This window comes from Balaenoptera physalus, assembly GCF_965194825.1.
Source record: "Balaenoptera physalus genome assembly, chromosome: 6".
NCBI lineage: Eukaryota > Metazoa > Chordata > Mammalia > Artiodactyla > Balaenopteridae > Balaenoptera > Balaenoptera physalus.
Window position 1 is genome coordinate 57,258,497 of NC_138885.1, and position 20,059 is coordinate 57,278,555.

The 20,059-nt window shown below is 37.9% G+C and overlaps 1 long non-coding RNA gene across 1 annotated transcript in view; it reads right to left on the reverse strand.

Annotated features, from left to right (window-relative positions):
• Positions 1–19,694, reverse strand: part of LOC309662484 — a 40,554-nt gene extending 20,860 nt beyond the window's left edge. Inside the window, exon 1 of the long non-coding RNA XR_014264729.1 lies at positions 14,740–19,694. This is a non-coding gene — a long non-coding RNA (uncharacterized lncRNA). The remainder of the gene's footprint in view (positions 1–14,739) is intronic.
• Between the last annotated feature and the right edge of the window lie 365 nt (positions 19,695–20,059).

Sequence of the window (20,059 nt, forward strand, 5' to 3'; positions counted from 1 at the left end):
TGTGTTTCCATACAAATTGTGAAATTGTTTGTTCTAGTTCTGTGAAAATTGCCATTGGTAGTTTGAAAGGGATTGCATTGAATCTGTAGATGGCTTTGGGTAGTATAGTCATTTTCACAACGTTGGTTCTTCCAGTCCAAGAACATGGTATATCTCTCCATCTGTTTGTATTGTCTTTAATACTTTTCATCAGTGTCTTATAGTTTTCTGCATACAGGTCTTTTGTCTCCCTAGTTAGATTTATTCCTAGGTATTTTATTCTTTTTGTTGCAATGGTAAATGGGAGTGTTTCCTTAATTTCTCTTTCAGATTTTTCATCATTAGTGTATAGGAATGCAAGAGATTTCTGTGCATTAATTTTGTATCCTGCTACTTTACCAAATTCATTGATTAGCTCTAGCAGTGTTCTGGTAGCATTTTTAGGATTCTCTATGTATAGTATCATGTCATCTGCAAACAGTGACAGTTTTACTTCTTCTTTTCTGATTTGTATTCCTTTTATTTATTTTTCTTCTCTGATTGCTAAACAGAAGTGGCTAAAACTTCCAAAACTATGTTGAAAAATAGCAGCGAGAGTGGGCAACCTTCTCCTGTTCCTGATCTTAGAGGAAATGGTTTCAGTTTTTCACCATTGAGAATGATGTTGGCTGTGGGTTTGTCATATATGGGCTTTATCATATTGAGGTAGTTTCCCTCTGTGCCTACTTTCTGGAGAGTTTTTATTGCAAATGGGTGCTGAATTTTCTCAAAAGATTTTTCTGCATCTATTGAGATTATCATGTGGTTTTTATCCTTCAATTTGTTAATATGGTGTATCACATTGATTGATTTGCATATATTGAAGAATCCTTGCATTCCTGGGATAAACCCCACTTGATCATGGTGTAGGATCCTTTCAGTGTACTGTTGGATTCTGTTTGCTAGTATCATGTTGAGGATTTTTGCATCTATGTTCATCAGTGATAATGGCCTGCAGTTTTCTTTCTTTGTGACATCTTTCTCTGGTTTTGGTATCCGGGTGATGGTGGCCTCATAGAATGAGTTTGGGTGTGTTCCTCCCTCTGCTATATTTCAGAAGAGTTTGAGAAGGATGGGTGTTAGCTCTTCTCTTAATGTTTGATAGAATTCATCTGGGAAGCCATCTGGCCCTGGCTTTTGTTTGTTGGAAGATTTTTTAATCACAGTTTCATTTTCTGTGCTTGTGATTGTTCTGTTTATATTTTCTATTTCTTCCTAGTTGTCTTGGAAGGTTGTGCTTTTCTAAGAATTTTTCTATTTCCTCCAGGGTGTCCATTTTATTGGCATATAGTTGCTTGTAGTAATCTCTCATGATCCTTTGTATTTCTGCAGGGTCAGTGGTTACTTCCCCTTTTGCATTTCTAATTCTGTTGATTTCAGTCTTCTCCCTTTTTTTCTTGATTAGTCTGGCTAATGGTTTATCAATTTTGTTTTATCTTCTCAAAGAACCAGCTTTTAGTGTTATTGGTCTTTGCTGTTGTTTCCTTCATTTCTTTTTCATTTATTTCTGGTTTGATCTTTATGATTACTTTCCTTCTGCTAACTTTGGGGGTTTTTTGTTCTTCTTTCTCTAATTGCTTTAGGTGTAAGGTTAGTTTGTTTGTTTGAGATGTTTCTTACTTCTTGAGGTAGGATTGTATTGCTGTAAACTTCCCTCTTACAACTGGTTTTGCTGCATCCCGTAGGTTTTGGGTCTTCATGTTTCATTGTCATTTGTTTCTAGGTAATTTTTGATTTCCTCTTTGATTTCTTCAGCAATCTCTTGGTTATTTAGTAGCATATTGTTTAGCCTCCACGTGTTTGTATTTTTTACAGTTTTTTTCCCTGTAATTGATATCTAGTCTCATAGCATTTTGGTTGGAACACATACTTGATATGATTTCAATTTTCTTAAATTTACCAAGGCTTCATTTGTGACCCAAGATATGATCTATCCTGGAGAATGTTCCATGAGCACTTGAGAAGAAAGTGTATTCTGTTGTTTTTGGATGGAATGTCCTATAAATATCAATTAAGTCCATCTTGTTTAATGTGTCATTTAAAGCTTGTGTTTCCTTATTTCCTTTCATTTTGGTTGATGCATCCATTGGTGAAATTGGGGTGTTAAAGTCCCCTACTATTATTGTGTTACTGTCGATTTCCCTTTTTATGGCTGTTAGCATTTGTCTTATGTATTGAGGATCTCTTATATTGGGTGCACAAATACTTACAATTGTTTTATCTTCTTGGATCAATCCCTTGATCATTATGTAGTGTCCTTCTTTGTCTCATGTAATAGTCTTTATTTTAAAGTCTATTTTTTCTGTATCAGAATTGCTACTCCAGATTTCTTTTGATTTCCATTTGCATGGAATATCTTTTTCTATCCCCTCACTTTCAGTCTGTATGTGTCCCTAGGTCTGAAGTGGTCTCTTGTAGACAGCATATATATGGATTTGTTTTCTGTATCCATTCAGCCAGTCTATGTCTTTTCGTTGGAGCATTTAATCCATTTACATTTAAGGTAATTATTGATATGTATGTTCCTATTACCATTTTCTTTATTGTTTTGTGTTTGTTTTTGTAGGTCTTTTCCTTCTCTTATGTTTCCTGCTTAGAGAAGTTCCTTTCGCATTTGTTGTAAAGCTGGTTTGGTGGTGCTGAATTCTCCTAACTTTTGCTTGTCTGTAAGGGTTTTAATTTCTCTGTCGAATCTGAATGAGATCCCTGCTGGGTAGAGTAATCTTGGTTGTAGGTTTTTCCCTTTCATCACTTTAAATATGTCCTGTCACTCCCTTCTGGCTTGCAGAGTTTTTCTGAAAGATCAGCTGTTAATCTTATGGGGATTCCCTTGGATATTATTTGTTGCTTTTCCCTTGCTGCTTTTAATATTTTTTCTTTGTATTTAATTTTTGATAGTTTGATTAATATGTGTCTTGGCGTGTTTCTCCTTGGATTTATCCTGTATGGGACTCTCTGCACTTCCTGGGCTTGATTGACTATTTCCTTTCCCATGTTAGGGAAGTTTTCAACTATAATCTCTTCAAATATTTTCTCAGACCCTTTCTTTTCCTGTTCTTCTGGCAACCCTATAATTCAAATGTTGGTGCATTTAATATTGTCCCAGTGGTCTCTGAGACTGTCCTCAATTCTTTTCATTCTTTTTTCTTTATTCTGCTCTGTGGTCATTATTTCCACTATTTTATCTTCCCCGTCACTTATCCGTTCTTCTGCCTCAGTTATTCTGCTATTGATTCCTTCTAGAGAATTTTTCATTTCATTTATTGTGTTGTTCATCATTGTTTGTTTGCTCTTTAGTTCTTCTAGGTCCTAGATAAGCGCTCTTGTATTTTCTCTATTCTATTTCCAAGATTTTGGATCATCTTTACTATCATTACCCTGAATTCTTTTTCAGGTAGACTGCCTATTTCCTCTTTATTTGTTTGGTCTGGTGGGTTTTTACCTTGCTCCTTCATCTGCTTGCATATTTCTCTGTCTTCTTATTTTGTTTAACTTACTGTGTTTGGGGTCTCCTTTTCTCAGGCTGCAGGTTCATAGTTCCCATTGTTTTTGGTGTGTGCCCCCAGTGGGTAAGTTTGGTTCAGTGGGTTGTGTAGGTTTCCTGGTGGAGATGACTGGTGCCTGTGTTATGATGGGTGGTGCTGGATCTTGTCTTTCTGGTGGGCAGGGCCACATCCAGTGGTGTGTTTTGGGGGTGTCTGTGAACTTAGTATGATTCTAGGCAGCCTCTCTGCTAATGGGTGGGGTTGTGTTCCTGTTCTGCTAGTTGTTTGGCATGGGGCATCCAGCACTGGAGCTTGCTGGCCATTGCGTGGAGCTGGGTCTTAGCGATAAGATGGAGTTCTCTGGGAGAGCTCTTGCCAATTGATATTACATAGATCTGGGAGGTCTCTGGTGGTCCAGCATCCCGAACTCGGCTCTGCCACCTCAGAAGCTCAGGGCTGACACCAGGCCAGAGCACCAAGACCCTGTCAGCCACACGGCTCAGAAGAAAAGGGAGAAAAAAGAAAGAAAAAAATAAGTAAATAAAAAAATAAATTATTAAAATAAAATATTTTTTTAAATAATAAAAAAAGAAGAGAGCAACCAAGCCAATAAACAAATCCACCAATGATTACAAGTGCTAAAAACTAAACTAAGATAAACATAAAAATCAGAAACAAATCAGTCACAGGCAGCCAACCCCAAGTCTACAGTTGCTCCCAAAGTCCACTGCCTCATTTGGGGGACGATTCGTTGTCTGTTAAGGTATTCCACACATGCAAGGTTCATCAAGTTGATTGTGGGGATTTAATCCACTGTTCCTGAGGCTGCATGGAAAAATTTCCCTTTCTCTTCTTTGTTTGCACAGCTCCTGGGGTTCAGCTTTGGTTGTGTCCCCACCTCTGTGTGTAGGTTGCCCTCAGGCATCTGTTCCCCGCCCAGACAGGAGGGGGTGAAAGCAGCGGCTGAAGGGGGCTCTTGCTCATTCAGATCAGGGGGAGGGTGGGATACGGTAGTTATAATTGGAATGTGGGGCAAGCCTGCGGCAGCAGAGGCCACCATGACTTTGCAACAGCCTGAGGGGCACCGTTTGTTCTCCTGGGGAAGTTGTCTCTGGATGACGGGATCCTGGTAGTGGTGGGCTGCACAGGCTCCCAGGGTGGCTGTGTGGATAGTGACCTGTGCTTGCACATAGGATTCGTGGTGGCTGCAGTAGTAGCGTTAGCATTTCATGCTTGTCTCTGGGGTCCGAGCTGATAGCCGCAGCTCGCGCCCGTATCTGGAGCTCGTTTAGGTGGTGCTCTGCCTTCTGTGGGCAGATGGGGAAGGAATCCCCTCTCCTTGTGCACCCAGAAACAATGGTCTCTGCCTCTTAGGCAGGTCCAGATCTTTTTCTGGACTCCCTCCCAGCTAGCTGTGGAGCACTAGCCCCTTCAGACTGTGCTCATGCAGCCAACCCCAGTCCTCTCCCTGGGATCTGACCTCCGAAGCCCGAGCCTCAGCTCCCAGCCCCCGCCCACCCTGGTGGGTGAGCAGGCAAGCCTCTTGGGCTAGTGAGTGCTGGTCGCAGCAATCCTCTGTGCGGGAATCTCTCCACTTTGCCATCTGCAGTCCTGTCGCTGTGCTCTCCTCCGTGGCTCCGAAGGTTCCTCCCCACCCACCCCCATCTCCACCAGTGAAGGGGCTTCCTAGTGCGTGGAAACTTATCCTCCTTCACAGCTCCCTCCCAGAGGTGCAGGTCCCATCCCTATTCTTTTGTCTCTGTTTTTTTCTTTTTTCTTTTGCCCTGCCCAGGTACGTGGGTATTTTCTTGCCTTTTGGGAAGTCTGAGGCCTTCTGCCAGCATTCAGTAGGTGTTCTGTAGGAGGTGTTTCACATGTAGATGTATTTTTGGGGGAGGCAGGTGATCTCCATGTCTTACTCCTCCGCCATCTTGAAGGTCCCCCCTTATAAGTTCTTTAGGTTCTTCTTTTTCTTTCTTTACACATCCCTCTTTGTAAATTGTTCTTCACATTTTTCCTTTCTTTCAAACTGGTTGGCTCAAGACCAGATACATCTTATAATCTGTTTTATAAGCTTGACTAGATGTACAGATGACTTCATGATCACATTATGCTCATTTGTTAAAAGTTAACAACCCTACACGCTATTGCTGACTTGTATTCATTTGAAGCAGGCATCATGCAAAGTGAAACCCTGTATAAATATTTTTAAAAAATCATTCAGGTTCCATATCAAAAAGCTGAGGTAATTTAGATAATTTCTGAGACTGTTGCTAATTCTCCAGGGCTATGACTCTTGAACATGTTTTAGAGCCTATTTAGGATCAAAGGCAATAAAATCACCTCTATTAATCTGTGGTAACCAAAAACCTGGAGAGTATAGATAACAAAATCCCCAGACAATTCTTAAAATTAATTTTAATCTATTTCTTACTCAATCTTTTACCAAAACCTTTGAGAAGAAAATTTGACAAATTTTTGTTTCATCTCTCTTTCCCTTCTCTTACCACTACAGGATAGATATATTAATGTGAAGTGAAATTCCCAAAAAAATGATGGCAAAGAAGTGTAGCTGCACCAAAAGAAATAGGTCCTCTACATACTGGATACAGATAATGAGTAATCAATAACAAATTACTTTCCTGCACCATATTAGAGGGCTGACCATGTGCTAAGACAGTGAGTCATGATATTGGCGTGCATCAAAATTACCTAAGGAGCTAGTTAAAAACAGAAAAGGTCAATCTCCAGGAGATTTCATATAGTAAGTTTGTGGGGGGAGGGGCTTAGCTATCTATTAGTTTAACAAATTCTCCAGGTGGTTATGATACAAATCAAAACTTAGCTGCTCTGCTAAGTATAATGATCAGTAATAGCAGATTTCATACATTTTAGCTATTCAACTCATGTGCAGGATTAAGTAAGGACAGAATTTCGATCTGATTTTACAGACTCTATTACCAGACTGAACTACTGAGTTGTTTGAGTTTTGTTTTTGTTTAATAAATTTTCACTTATTGTTTAGTTCCATCATGATATTTAAATTTAACTCTGTTCCATAGAGATCTATAATGAGTTTGGAAATTTTTAAAATAGAGGAAACCTACTTCTTTCTTTTCTTTCTTTTTCTCTGGGTTTGTAGTTCATATTTTCTAAATAGGCAACCCTCAGTCAAGAAGCCAAAGGGAGTAGTTGCAGGTTTTTCAGAAGTTTCCTGTGCTGCAAAAAGAACACAGCGCTATGCCTTCCTTGGGGATCATAATGGGTTTTCAAACGGGACCCAGTCATTGATCAGCTGTCTCAAAGATTGCACCAGGAACAGAAGCCTGAGTGAAAAGAATCATCACTATTGATAAGTCCCTTATGTTCAGTAAAAAGCAAATTGTGATTTTCAGTTTGTATATTCCAATGACATGTATTGAACATCTAAGCAATGAAGTGAATCAAATTGTACACACTCAGCATACTTGCCACCAGGCAGGTATAATGCTTTAGAGTATACAATGAAGAAAAGTTTAAAATGGAATTTCAGAGCAACAAAATCAACAACTAACTGCCAATTTTCTTAAGAATGGCAAAAGTGCATCCCATGATGATACACTTGAGTTTGGTTTCCAAGGTAATTTTCCAATAACCAGTTTACCTTTGCAGAGATTTTAATGATATGTTTTTACTAAAATGAAAGTCTAGAATTAAGAATAAAAATAATCTATTTTTAAAAGGAAATATGGTAACTGATGAAGAAAAAATATTACATTAAATAGGACTGCAAGTCTTTTGCCTTTCTATGTAAACTTTAGAATCAGTTTATCAACATTGACAAAATAGCTCCCTGGAATTTAGATTGGGATTGCATTAAACCTATAGATCAAGATGGAAAGAACTGACAGCTTGACTATATTGAGTCTTCCAATCCATGAACACAAATATCTATCTATTCATTTACTTCATCTTTAATTTCTTTCAGCAGTATTTTGCAGTTTTCTACATATAGATTCTATATATATGTTGTTAAATTTATGCCTAAGTGTTTGACTTTTTGATACTATTGTAAATGGTATTTTTTTAAATTCCAGTTTTTCATTACTGGTACATAGGAAAGCAATTGACGTTTATATACTGACCTTATATCCTGCTACTCACCAAAACTGCTTATTAGCTCTAGTAGGTTATTTTAAAGATTCTTTGCATTTTCTACATAGACAATTATTGCATCTGCAAATATAAACAGTTTTATTTTCTCCTATCCATTCTGTATATCTTTTGTTTCTTTTTCTTGTCTTGTTGTACTAGTTAGGATTTCCACTATGTCAAATAAAAGGGTTGAGTGAAGACATTCTTGCCCTTGTACTTTTTTTTTTTTTTTTGATGTGGACCATTTTTTTAAAGTCTTTATTGAATTTGTTACAATATTGCTTCTGTTTTATGTTTTGTTTTTTTGGCCATGGGGCATGTGGGATCTTAGCTCCCCAATCAGGGATCAAACTCACACCCCCTACATTGGATATCAAAGTCTTAACCACTGGACCACCAGGGAAGTCCCTGCCCTTGTACTCTTAATGTTATAAGTACATTTTGTTTCAATTCTGACATATTATTTTATGCTATAATTGATATGTTTTATTTACAATAAATATAACAAAATTTTCTTTTAGTATTTAATTTGGTTTTTTGGAAAGATTCTGTTTTGTTCTAGTAATCTTTATATGTGTACCTGTTACAATGCCCTTAATTTTCTTTTTTCTTAAAAAACCTTTTCACTATCTCGTCTGTCAGTTTTAAATGGTACTCATTGACACTCATATATACAAGTCAGTTATCTTTTTCAAATTTCACCCTTCTCCCTTTCCTCTCCTCATATTTTTAATGGAATTCTTTCCACATAGTCAGAACATATAACATTTACACACTATTCTCTCACCCATTACCCTACTCTTGTGTTAGTGTTTGATTTATAATTAAATGTATTAAATAACCACCAGCAATCCATTTACCAAGGTTTACTCAGTATGTGCTGTTTACATGTACTCATTCTATAGCAGATTCCTCATGAATGACTCACAGTAAAATAGTCTCTGGGTTATTGCACAGCTGAAACTGTTTACCTATAGACTTGATACATTAAAGACAGTTTGGCTGAATATGAAAACCTTGGTTAACTTTTATCCTATGGAATATTTTGAAAATGCAGCTCCACTGTTTTTTTTGGTTTTTTTAATAAATTTTTTTAAATTTAATTTTTTTTTTTTTTTGGCTGCATTGGGTCTTTGTTGCTGCGTGTGGGCTTTCTCTAGTTGTGATGAGTCGGGGCTACACTTCGTTGCAGTGCGCAGGCTTCTCACTGTGGTGGTTTCTCTTGTTGCGGAGCACAGGCTCTAGGCATGTGGGCTTCAGTAGTTGTGGCACATGGGCTCAGTAGTTGTGGATCGCAGGCTCCAGAGCACAGGCTCAGTAGTTGTGGTGCACGGGCTTAGTTGCTCTGCAGCATGTGGGATCTTCCCAAACCAAGGCTCGAACCCGTGTTCTCTGCATTGGCAGGCAGGTTCTTAACCACTGCGCCACCAGGGAAGTCCCAGCAGCTCCACTGTTGCTTTGCGTTGTATGTTACTCTAGGGAGGCTGGTGCTAGACTAATATTCTTCTCATTATAGATAATTTGATTATTCTGTTTAAAGGTCCTGATTATTTTCTTCCTTTAAATGGAATCATTTTACTAGCATATTTCTCAAAGTCATTTGTTTTTTACTTATTTTCCCAGGTACAAGGTAGGTCCTCTCAACATGTAAATTTACTTTTTATTTCCATAGTTTTCTTGCCTTACAGATTTAAATATTTATTTCTGCTGTGTTTATTTTTCCTTTCCAATAACTCTAATTATATAAAGAGCAGATTTTCTTTTTCTTGCCTGCATCTGCAAAGTGGCATTTCATCCACTTTCTCCTTAAACTTTTTTACTCTTTTTTAAAAATCTCAAATGTACTCTCTTGGTTGTTTTCCTGCCTTTGTTCAAAGTCCCTTATTAAAATTTTATTCTACTCTATACTCTCTTGGGCACCCTCTAATTTGTTCTTCATTTCCTGGTTGACTTTGTCTTTCTCTTCAATTCCTCTCCTGAGCTTGAGTGACTTTCATTGCATTTTTTTTCTTCTGTTCTGTCCTTTTTTGTCATCAGTTTTTAAAATTTCTGATTTAAAGCATTTTTAAAATTGTTTTAAAACTATGGCTTGTTTAAGAATATTTAACTCAATTTAGAAATTCGTTACAGTGTTCTTCTGCTCCCTTATTGATTTTTGGAAAGAATATCTATCACAGGAAATATTTTAATTTGAATTTTCTGTTTACTTTTTTGTAGTACTTTATGTTGAATTGAGTTAATGTTTTTTAATCCTAGGCCTTTGGTTGATAATTTTCCTGGCTCAAGACTGCCCTCTTCTACCAGTATTTTAAAATGCATTTTAAAAATCTGATTATGTTTCTCATGATAGGGGTGGAGGCACAAAGAGCAGAGAGGTGGTTTGTCATGTTTGTCTTTAGTTTCTGTGGGATTCTTAACATTTACTTCTTCTTTTTTTGTTTTCTTTCTTACTTTTCACTGCCATCCCTTCTCTGTTTGGCAGATTCTTCCCCCAGAAGTAATGCTTCCCAAAGGCTAATACCTACAGTTTTGTTTACTTTCCAGCCCAATTGTTGTAACTGATGCTGGGAACTGCCAATTCTTCAACTTGTGTTTAGCATTTTGGTACTTACTGTTGTAATTTCACTTCCTGGAAGTGATTTTGCCTGTCTTTATCTGCATCTTCTGTTCTACTTTTCTTTTTCACAGACTCTCTTAAGTTTGCCTTCCCTCACTCTTCATACCTATAGACTTTTACCAGCCATGAGAGCTTGTTGGGATTTGTTTTTCATGTCTCTACTTGTAAGTAATTAAAAATTCATGGTATTCTCTGTCCCTTAGCATATCTAAAGAATGGCCAATAGTAATTTCGTGTTCTTTATTTGTGTTGTTTTACTTGTCATTGTTGATCTTGTGGTTTTTAGAAGGTTGTATCAAGAGATTCAGATTCAGGTGGTCACCATTAAACTCTAGCTGGACACTTTCCCAGGCAAGGTTTTAAGCAAGAAAATGGCCATTTTAGAAGCTGAGCAGAGGCACTACTGCAGGATTGAAAGAATGGAACTGGGAATCAACAGCAGTTGTTCTGGTTGGTGAAGTGACTCACAGTAAGAAGTGGCAGTTGAGTTTAGAAGTGAGGATGGATTCAAATTGCACTCAAAACCATAAGGACTAATTGTCAATTTCTTAAATAAATAGTCTCTTTTAAAACAATTGTTACGTATGGACTAAATTTTCTCTTCATCAATCGCAAAGTAATTTGTTCATGGATTGAGATGGCCTCCTACCAATGTACAGTAAAGATATCTACTGGTCACTGTCCTTCAGGAAAATTCCAAAGGAAGCACTATTAAAAACGATTGTAATACCATAACATCATCATCTCTTGAATCATCATGCCAAATTTTCACTTGATATTCTCATTTTTGACAGATATTTTTTGGTTTTGATTCAACTAACTTAGTTTAATATAGTTGATTGAATTGTTTTATTTTTGTTTATAATTTAATTATTATAGCACTTAAAGACATAAGGCATGATGGAGTTTTTCTACTGAAAAAGTAAGGTGATTTGGCTTGAACCATAAATAATGTAAACTGCCACCAATATGAATATTTGGAGAATTAAAATAACCTCCCTGAGTTATTGTGAGGATTACAAAATTATTAAGCATAAAATGCTTGGAATAGTGTCTGGCACATTTTAACTACTTGATAAATATTACCTACTGTTGCGACATAAGCTGTACTAACTTTGATTTTGTTTAACAAAGTATTTTTGCAGGTCATTTCCATTTGATTGTGATCAATAACATCAAAAATATCTCCAGAAATCTCTCCATTTTTAGAATCTAACATCCAAAGCTGAGACAAGTTTCCCAAAGCATTCATGGGTTTTGTTTAGAAAACGGGAGCCATTTTTGAACAATGGATTGTGACCAAAAAAGAATATAACTATTTCATACAAAAGATAAACATGCAAATGCTTCTAAATTTTGTCATTTCAAAATAATTATTTACTCAAATATATGTTTCTTAGCCCACTGAATTAATTATTGATACCTTCTTTGTTCTACTGTGATATAACTATGAAGACAAAAAGGTTTTCTCCGGTGGATATTGGGCTTAATATTTACACTTTCATGTTTACTTAAATGGTCCTATCCTGGATCTTTGCCATCATACCCTGTCAGGTTTTAGTGCTTTGTTAAAATCTTCTGTGTGGTACACATGCGCGTACACACACACACACACACACACAATATACACACACACTCTCTTTCACTCTTTCAGGGGGCTGGGTGCAATAAATAATCTGAGTATTGGGCTACAATGTATTTAATAGGACTGACTTAATGATTGTGATACCATCACCAGAAGATGTAAAAAATAGTAGGACAGAAGCTTAAACATTAGATTCTCCTTCTCTTCTCTCTCACTTCCTGCTAGTTAGCCAAAAGGAATAAATGAGCTTAAATGCATGTTAACAGCTATTGATTAGAATAAAAACTGATACAATCAAAGAAGATAAAATCAGTGGACAAATTTAGAAACTCTTGAGTTCTGAGAGACCCCAAAATCTATGTCCAGCATGAAAGCCTGTTGGTCCAAGTTCAACTTCAATATGCTCCAATTAGAGAAATACGTATGATATTAGCTCCTACTTGAAAGATCTGTTACCTTTTAAAAGTTTTGGGAGAAGAAAATGGAAAGAGAGGTAGAAGAAAGGAATAAGTAAGAGAAAGATATACAAGGAAGATGCATCTATGAGCCATAATCTGGATTTGAACCTGCCTATATTTCTGGGTAGGAGAAACAAGATGCTGGCCACTGGGAAAAAGTAACTTATTCTTTAGTTTACACAGTGTATTTGTAAATCCTCCAGGGAGCACCAAGGACTAGGAATGTTATCTTTGGTATTGAATCATAGACCTTGTCGTCTTGGTAAGTTTGTGCTTACTAATTGAGAAATAAGAAGGATATCACCTTCCACTTTCTGCCTCCACAGAATCCCAAGAAACTCATCCATAAATATCCAAACCTGCTTCCCTTTCTTGCAGAAGAAAGGAGAGAGCTATACTGGGGAGACATAAGCACAGCAGGCTGTACATGGAGGCCCATTTTCATTAGTTGCTGCCCTGCCAATGGTGCACATATTTCTAGGTGCTTCCTAACGTCTATGGGAGTTCTACAGACCTTAATGACTGGTAATAAACGGTAATACATATTAAAAAGAAGTTGGGAATCATGCGTGGTATTAAAGCTAAAGGCTTTGGTAATTCTGCTTTGTAGGTGATGGAGTGCTAAATATGGATGTCTTCAGATCATCATCCTGGGAAAATGCAAATAAAAGAAAACGCTGGAATGGAAAACAAAAGTGAGCAGATCACTTACTTGGCAAACAAACCATATTTGTGACTAAAATAAAAATATACAAATCATGTTCAGTAAAACCTTGTTATAATGTTCCCATAAAAATTTATTAGCTGAATATCAAATTCTATTTTTGCTTTTAACATCTTTATTGAAGTATAATTGCTTTACAGTGTTGTGTTACTTTCTGCTGTATAAAAAGTGAATCGGCTATATGCATACATATATGACAATATCCTCTCCCTCTGGCGTCTCCCTCCTGCCCTCCTTATCTCACTCCTCTAGGTGGTCACAAAGCACCGAGCTGATCTCCCTGTGCTATGCAGCTGCTTCCCACTAGCTATCTATTTTACATTTGGTAGTGTATATATGTCAGTGCTACTCTCTCACTTCGTCCCAGCTTCCCCTTCCCCCTCCCCCTGTCCTCAAGTCCATTCTCCACGTCTGCGTCTTTATTCCTTTCCTGCCCCTACGTTCATCAGAACCTTTTTTTTTTTTTGATTCCATACGTATGTGTTAGCATAGGGTATTTGTTTTCTGACTTACTTCACTCTGTATGACAGACTCTAGGTCCATCCAACTCACTACAAATAGTTCAATTTTATTTCTTTTAATGGCTGAGTAATATTCCATTGTTTATATGTGCCACATCTTCTTTATCCATTCATCTGTCGATGGACACTTGGGTTGATTCCATGTCCTGGCTATTGTAAATAGTGCTGCAATGAATGTTGCAGTACATGACTCTTTTTGAATTATGGTTTTCTTAGAGTATATGCCCAATAGTGGGATTGCTGGGTCATATGGTAGTTCTATTTTTAGTTTTTTAAAGAACCCCCATACTGTCCTCCATAGTAGCTGTATCAAGTTACATTCCCACCAACAGTGCAAGAGGGTTCCCTTTTCTCCACACACTCTCCAGCATTTATTGTTTGTAGATTTTTTGATGATGGCCATTCTGACCTGTGTGAGGTGATACCTCATTGTAGTTTTGATTTGCATTTCTCTAATGATTAGTGATATTGAGCATCCTTTTTTTTTTTTTTTAAGAAATTCACGTTCTTTTATTTATTTATTTATTTATTTATGACTGTGTTGAGTCTTCGTTTCTGTGCGAGGGCTTTCTCTAGTTGCGGCAAGTGGGGACCACTCTTCATCGCGGTGCGCAGGCCTCTCACCATCGCGGCCTCTCTTGTTGCGGAGCACAGGCTCCAGACGCGCAGGCTCAGCAATTGTGGCTCACGGGCCCAGTTGCTCCGCGGCATGTGGGATCTACCCAGACCAGGGCTCAAACCCGCGTCCCCCGCACCGGCAGGCAGACTCTCAACCACTGCGCCACCAGGGAAGCCCTTGAGCGTCCTTTCATGTGTTTCTTGGCAATCTGTATATCTTCTTTGGAGGAATGTCTATATAGGTCTTCTGCCCATTTTTGGATTAGGTTGTTTGTTTTTTTGTTATTGAGCTGCATGAGCTGCTTGTATATTTTGGAGATTAATCCTTTGTCAGTTGCTTTGTCTGCAAATATTTTCTCCCATTCTGAGGGTTGTCTGTTCGTCTTGTTTATGGTTTCCTTTGCTGTGCAAAAGCTTTTAAGTTTCATTAGGCCCCATTTGTTTATTTTTGTTTTTATTTCCATTTCTCTAGGAGGTGGGTCAAAAAGGATCTTGCTGTGATTTATGTCATAGAGTGTTCTGCCTACGTTTTCCTCTGAGAGTTTTATAGTGTCTGGCCTTACCTTTATGTCTTTATACCTTTACGTCTTTAATCCATTTTGAGTTTACTTCTGTGTATGGTGTTAGGGAATGTTCTAATTTCATTCTTTTACATGTAGCTGTCCAGTTTTCCCAGCACCACTTATTGAAGAGGCTGTCTTTTCTCCATCATATATTCTTGCCTACTTTATCAAAGATAAGGTGACCATATGTGCGTGGGTTTATCTCTGGGTTTTCTATCCTGTTCCATTGATCTATATTTCTGTTTTTGTGCCAGTACCATACTGTCTTGATTACTGTAGCTTTGTACTATAGTCTGAAGTCAGGGAGTCTGATTCCTCCAGCTCCATTGTTCTTTCTCAAGATTGCTTTGGCTCTTCAGGGTCTTTTGTGTTTCCATACAATTTGTGCAATTTTTTGTTCTAGTTCTGTAAAAAATTCCATTGGTAGTTTGAAAGGGATTGCATTGAATCTGTAGATTGCTTTTAGTAGTACAGTCATTTTCACAAGGTTGATTCTTCCAATCCAAGAACATAGTATATCTCTCCATCTGTTTGTATCATCTTTAATTTTTTCATCAGTGTCTTATAGTTTTCTGCATACAGGTCTTTTGTCTCCTTAGGTTTATTCCCAGGTATTTTATTCTTTTTGTTGCAATGGTAAATGGGAGTGTATACTTAATTTTACTTTCAGTTTTTTCATCATTAGTGTATAAGAATGTAAGAGATTACTGTGCATTAATTTTGTATCTTGCTACTCTACCAAATTCATTGATTAGCTCTACTAGTTTTCTGGTGGCATTTATAGGATTCTCTACATATAGTATCATGTCATCTGCAAACAGTGACAGTTTTACTTCTTCTTTTCCAATTTGGATTCCATTTATTTATTTTTCTTCTCTGATCGCTGTGGCTAAAACTTCCAAAACTATGTTGAATAATAGTGGTGAGAGTAGGCATCTTTGTCTTGTTCCTGATCTTAGAAGAAATGGTTTCAGTTTTTCACCATTGAGAACAATGATGGCTGTGGGTTTGTCACATATGGCCTTTATTATGTTGAGGTACGTTCCCGCTATGCCTACTTTCTGGAGAGTTTTTAACATACATGGGTGTTGAATTTTGTCAAAAGCATCTATTGCGATTATCATGTGGTTTTATCCTTCAATTTGTTAATATGGTGTATCACATTGATTGATTTGCATATATTGAAGAATCCTTGCATTCCTTGGATAAAGCACCCTTGATCATGGTGTACGATCCTTTTAATGTGCTGTTGGATTCTGTTCGCTAGTATTTTGTTGAGGATTTTTGCATCTATGTTCATCAGAGATATTGGCCTATAGTTTTTTTTTTTTGGTGACATCTTTGTTTGGTTTTGCTATCAGGGTGATGGTGGCCTCATAGAAAGAGTTTGGGAGTGTTCCTCCCTCTGCTATATTTTGGAAGAGTTTGAGAAGGATAGTTGTTAGCTCTTCTCTAAATGTTTGATAGAATTTGCCCTTGAAGCCATCTAGTCCTTGGTTTTTATTTGTTGGAAGATTTTTAATCACAGTTTCAATTTCTGTGTTTGTGATTGGTCTGTTTATATTTTCTATTTCTTCCTGGTTCAGTCTCAGAAGTTTGTGCTTCTCTAAGAATTTGTCCATTTCTTCCAGGTTGTCCATTTTATTGGCATATAGTTGCTTGTAGTAATCTCTCATTATCCTTTGTATTTCTGCAGTGTCAGGTGTTACTTCTCCTTTTTCATTTCTAATTCTGTTGATTTGAGTCTTCTCGCATTTTTTCTTGATGAGTCTAGCTAATGGTTTATCAATTCTGTTTATCTTCTTAAAGAACCAGCTTTTAGTTTTATTGATCTTTGCTATTGTTTCCTTCATTTCTTTTTCATTTATTTCTGATATGATCTTTATGATTTCTTTCCTTCTGCTAAATTTGGGGTTTTTTTGTTCTTCTTCTCTAATTGTTTTGGGTGTAAGGTTAGGTTGTTTATTTGAGATTTTTCTTGTTTCTTGAGGTAGGATTGTATTGCTGTAAACTTTCCTCTTCGAACTGCTTTTGATGCATCCCATTGGTTTTGGGTCGTCGTGTTTTCATTGTCATTTGTTTCTAGGTATTTTTTGATTTCTTCTTTGATTTCTTCAGTAATCACTTGGTTATTTAGTAGCATATTGTTTAGCCTCCATGTGTTTGTATTTTTTTAATTTTTTTTCCCTGTAATTGTTATCTAGTCTCATAGTATTGTTGTCAGAAAAGATACTTGATACAGTTTCAATTTCCTTAAATTTACCAAGGCTTGATTTGTGACCCAAGATATGATCTATCCTGGAGAACATTCCATGAGGACTTGAGAAGAAAGTGTATTTTGTTGTTTTTAGATGGAATGTCCTATAAATATCAATTAAGTCCATCTTGTTTAATGTGTTATTTAAAGCTTGTGTCTCCTTATTTATTTTCATTTTGGATGATCTGTCCATTGGTGAAAGTGGGGTGTTAAAGTCCCCTACTATTATTGTGTTACTGTCAATTTCCCCTTTTATGGCTGTTAGCATTTGCCTTATCTATTGATGTGCTCCTATGTTGTGCGCACAAATATTTACAATTGTTATATCTTCTTCTTAGATTGATCCCTTTATCATTATGTAGTGTCCTTCTTTGTCTCTTATAGTAGTCTTTATTTTAAAGTCTATATTGTCTGATATGAGAATTGCTACCCCAGCTTTCTTTTAATTTCCATTTGCATGGAATATCTTTTTCCATCCCCTCACTTTCAGTATGTGTGTCGCTAGTTCTGAAGTGGGTCTCTTTTAGACAGCATATGTATGGGTCTTGTTTTTGTATCCATTCCACCAATCTATGTGTTTTGGTTGGATCATTTATTTCATTTACATTTAAGGTAATTATCAATATGTATGTTCCTATTACCATTGTCTTAATTGTTTTGGGTTTGTTTTTGTAGGTTTTTTCCTTCTCTTGTGTTTCCTGCCTAGAGAAGTTCCTTTAGTATTTGTTGTAAAGCTGGTTTGGTGGTGCTGAATTCTCTTAACTTTTGCTTATCTGTAAAGGTTTTAATTTCTTCGTAGAATCTGAATGAGATCCTTGCTGGGTACAGTAATCTTTGTTGTAGGTTTTTCCCTTTCATCACTTTAAATATGTCCTACCACTCCTTTCTGGTTTGCAGAGTTTTTGCTGAAAAATCAGCTGTTAATCTTATGGGGATTCCCTTGTTTGTTATTTGTTGTTTTTCCCTTGCTGCTTTTAATATTTTTGCTTTGTATTTAATTTTTGATAGTTTGATTAATATGTGTCTTGTTGTGTTTCTCCTTGGATTTATCCTGTATAGGACTCTCTGTGCTTCCTGGACTTGATTGACTATTTCCTTTCCCATGTTAGGGTAGTTTTTGACTACAGTCTCTTCAAATATTTTCTCAGGCCCTTTCTTTTTCCCTTCTTCTTCTGGGACCCCTATAATTTGAATGTTGGTGCATTAATTGTTGTCCCAGAGGTCTCTTAGACTGTCCTCAATTCTTTTCATTCTTTTTTCTTTATTCTGCTCGCTGGTAGTTATTTCCACCATGTTATCTTCCAGCTCACTTATCCATTCTTCTGCCTCAGTTATTCTGTTACTGATTCCTTCTAGGGTATTTTTAATTTCATAAATTGTGTTGTTCATCATTGTTTGTTTACTCTTTAGTTCTTCTAGATCTTTGTTAAATGTTTCTTGTATTTTCTCCATTCTGTTTCCAAGATTTTGGATCATCTTTACCATGATTACTCTGAATTCTTTTTCCAGTAGGTTGCCTATTTATTTGGTCTTGTAGGTTTTTACATTGCTCCTTCATCTGTAACACATAATTTTGTCGTTTCATTTTTTTTTTTTGATGGGTGGTGCTGTACTCCTGTCTTACTGGTTGTTTGGCCTGGAACGTCCAGTACTGGAGTTTGCAGGCAGTTGGATAGAGCTGGGTCTTGGTGCTGAGATGAGGACCTCCGGGAGGCCTCAGTCTGATTGATTTTCCCCCGGACCTAAGGTTCTCTGTTAGTCCAGTGGTTTGGACTCGGAGTTCCCACCACAGGAGCTTGGGCCTGACCTCCGGTCTGGGGACCAAGATTCCGCAAGACTCATGGCATGGTTAAAAAAAAAAAAAAAAGGAAAAAAGAAAGAAAAAAGGAGCAGTACAATATCAAAGAATAAAAAACAAAATAGAATTAGAAAGATAAAAATTATATTAGGAAAAATAAAAGTATAATTGAAACAAGTGCAACAGGTAAAATAAAACCACAACAGAGAAAAGAAAAAAATAACAAGGGGGGTGGGGAACAAGCCAAAAGGAGAGAACAATAACAAAGTATAAAGAATAAAATAAAATTTGAGAAATAAAAGATTTATTAGAAAAAATAAAAATATAAAAGAATTAACAACAATGAATCAATACGGTAAAACAGAACCCCAATCTAAAAGAGGAAAGAAGAAAAAAAAAAGCCTTGGCTATGGGGGTGGAGTTTAGGCAGGGGTGGAACATAGGCAGGGGTGGGATTTAGTATGGGGTAGGGCCTAGTTGGGTGGGGGATTGACGTTTGAGCGTGGGGCAGGACCTCTTCTTAGGATCTGCCCAGAAGGGGAGAGACAGCAGGTCAAAAGATGGGCCTCTGTAGTGTGGAGTTCCAGAGTTTGGAAGTAGGGCACTGAGTGAGGGTGTGTGGGTGGGGTTTAGGCCCAGTGCTTTGGAGAGCGTCTCCGAGTGTAGAGGTGGGGCCCTGGGTGGGGGTGTAGGGGTGGGGTTTGGGCTCTGCGTGACAGGAGGGAGGCTCTGAGGGCAGAGGATTAGGCCTGGAGCCCAACAGGCTTCCCAGTGCCTAAGTGGACAGGGAAAGCACTGGCCCCATTCCTTTCTGTTCCTTAGCACCCCTCCCCGACCGTCTCCCCCAGGGTCTCCCCCATCGCCACTCGACCCTAACTGTAGGTGGGTCTCTCTAAGTGTAGAAACTCCTCCCCTCCCCCAGCCACCCCTCAGGGGTGCCAGTCCCATAGGTCCGGCCTTTACTTTTGCTCCCCCTTCCCTCCCTCCCATTCTCTCAGGACCTGAGCGGCTGGAGGGGGCCTAGGTGGGCAGAGGATCAGGCCCGGGATGTTAGAAGGTTCCCGGGAGCCCAAATGGGCAGGGGAAACCTGGCCATGCTCCCTTTTGATTCTCTACCCTCCCAATGGCTCCCCAATTTCCCCCTTTTCCCCTCTCCCAGCCACCTCTCAGGGGCACAAGTCCAGTCCCGCCTTCACTTCTCCTCCCCCTTCACTCCCCCCACACCCCATATCCTACCCAGTCACTGGGGGTTCCTCCCATCCCCTTAGGTGTCCGTGGTCC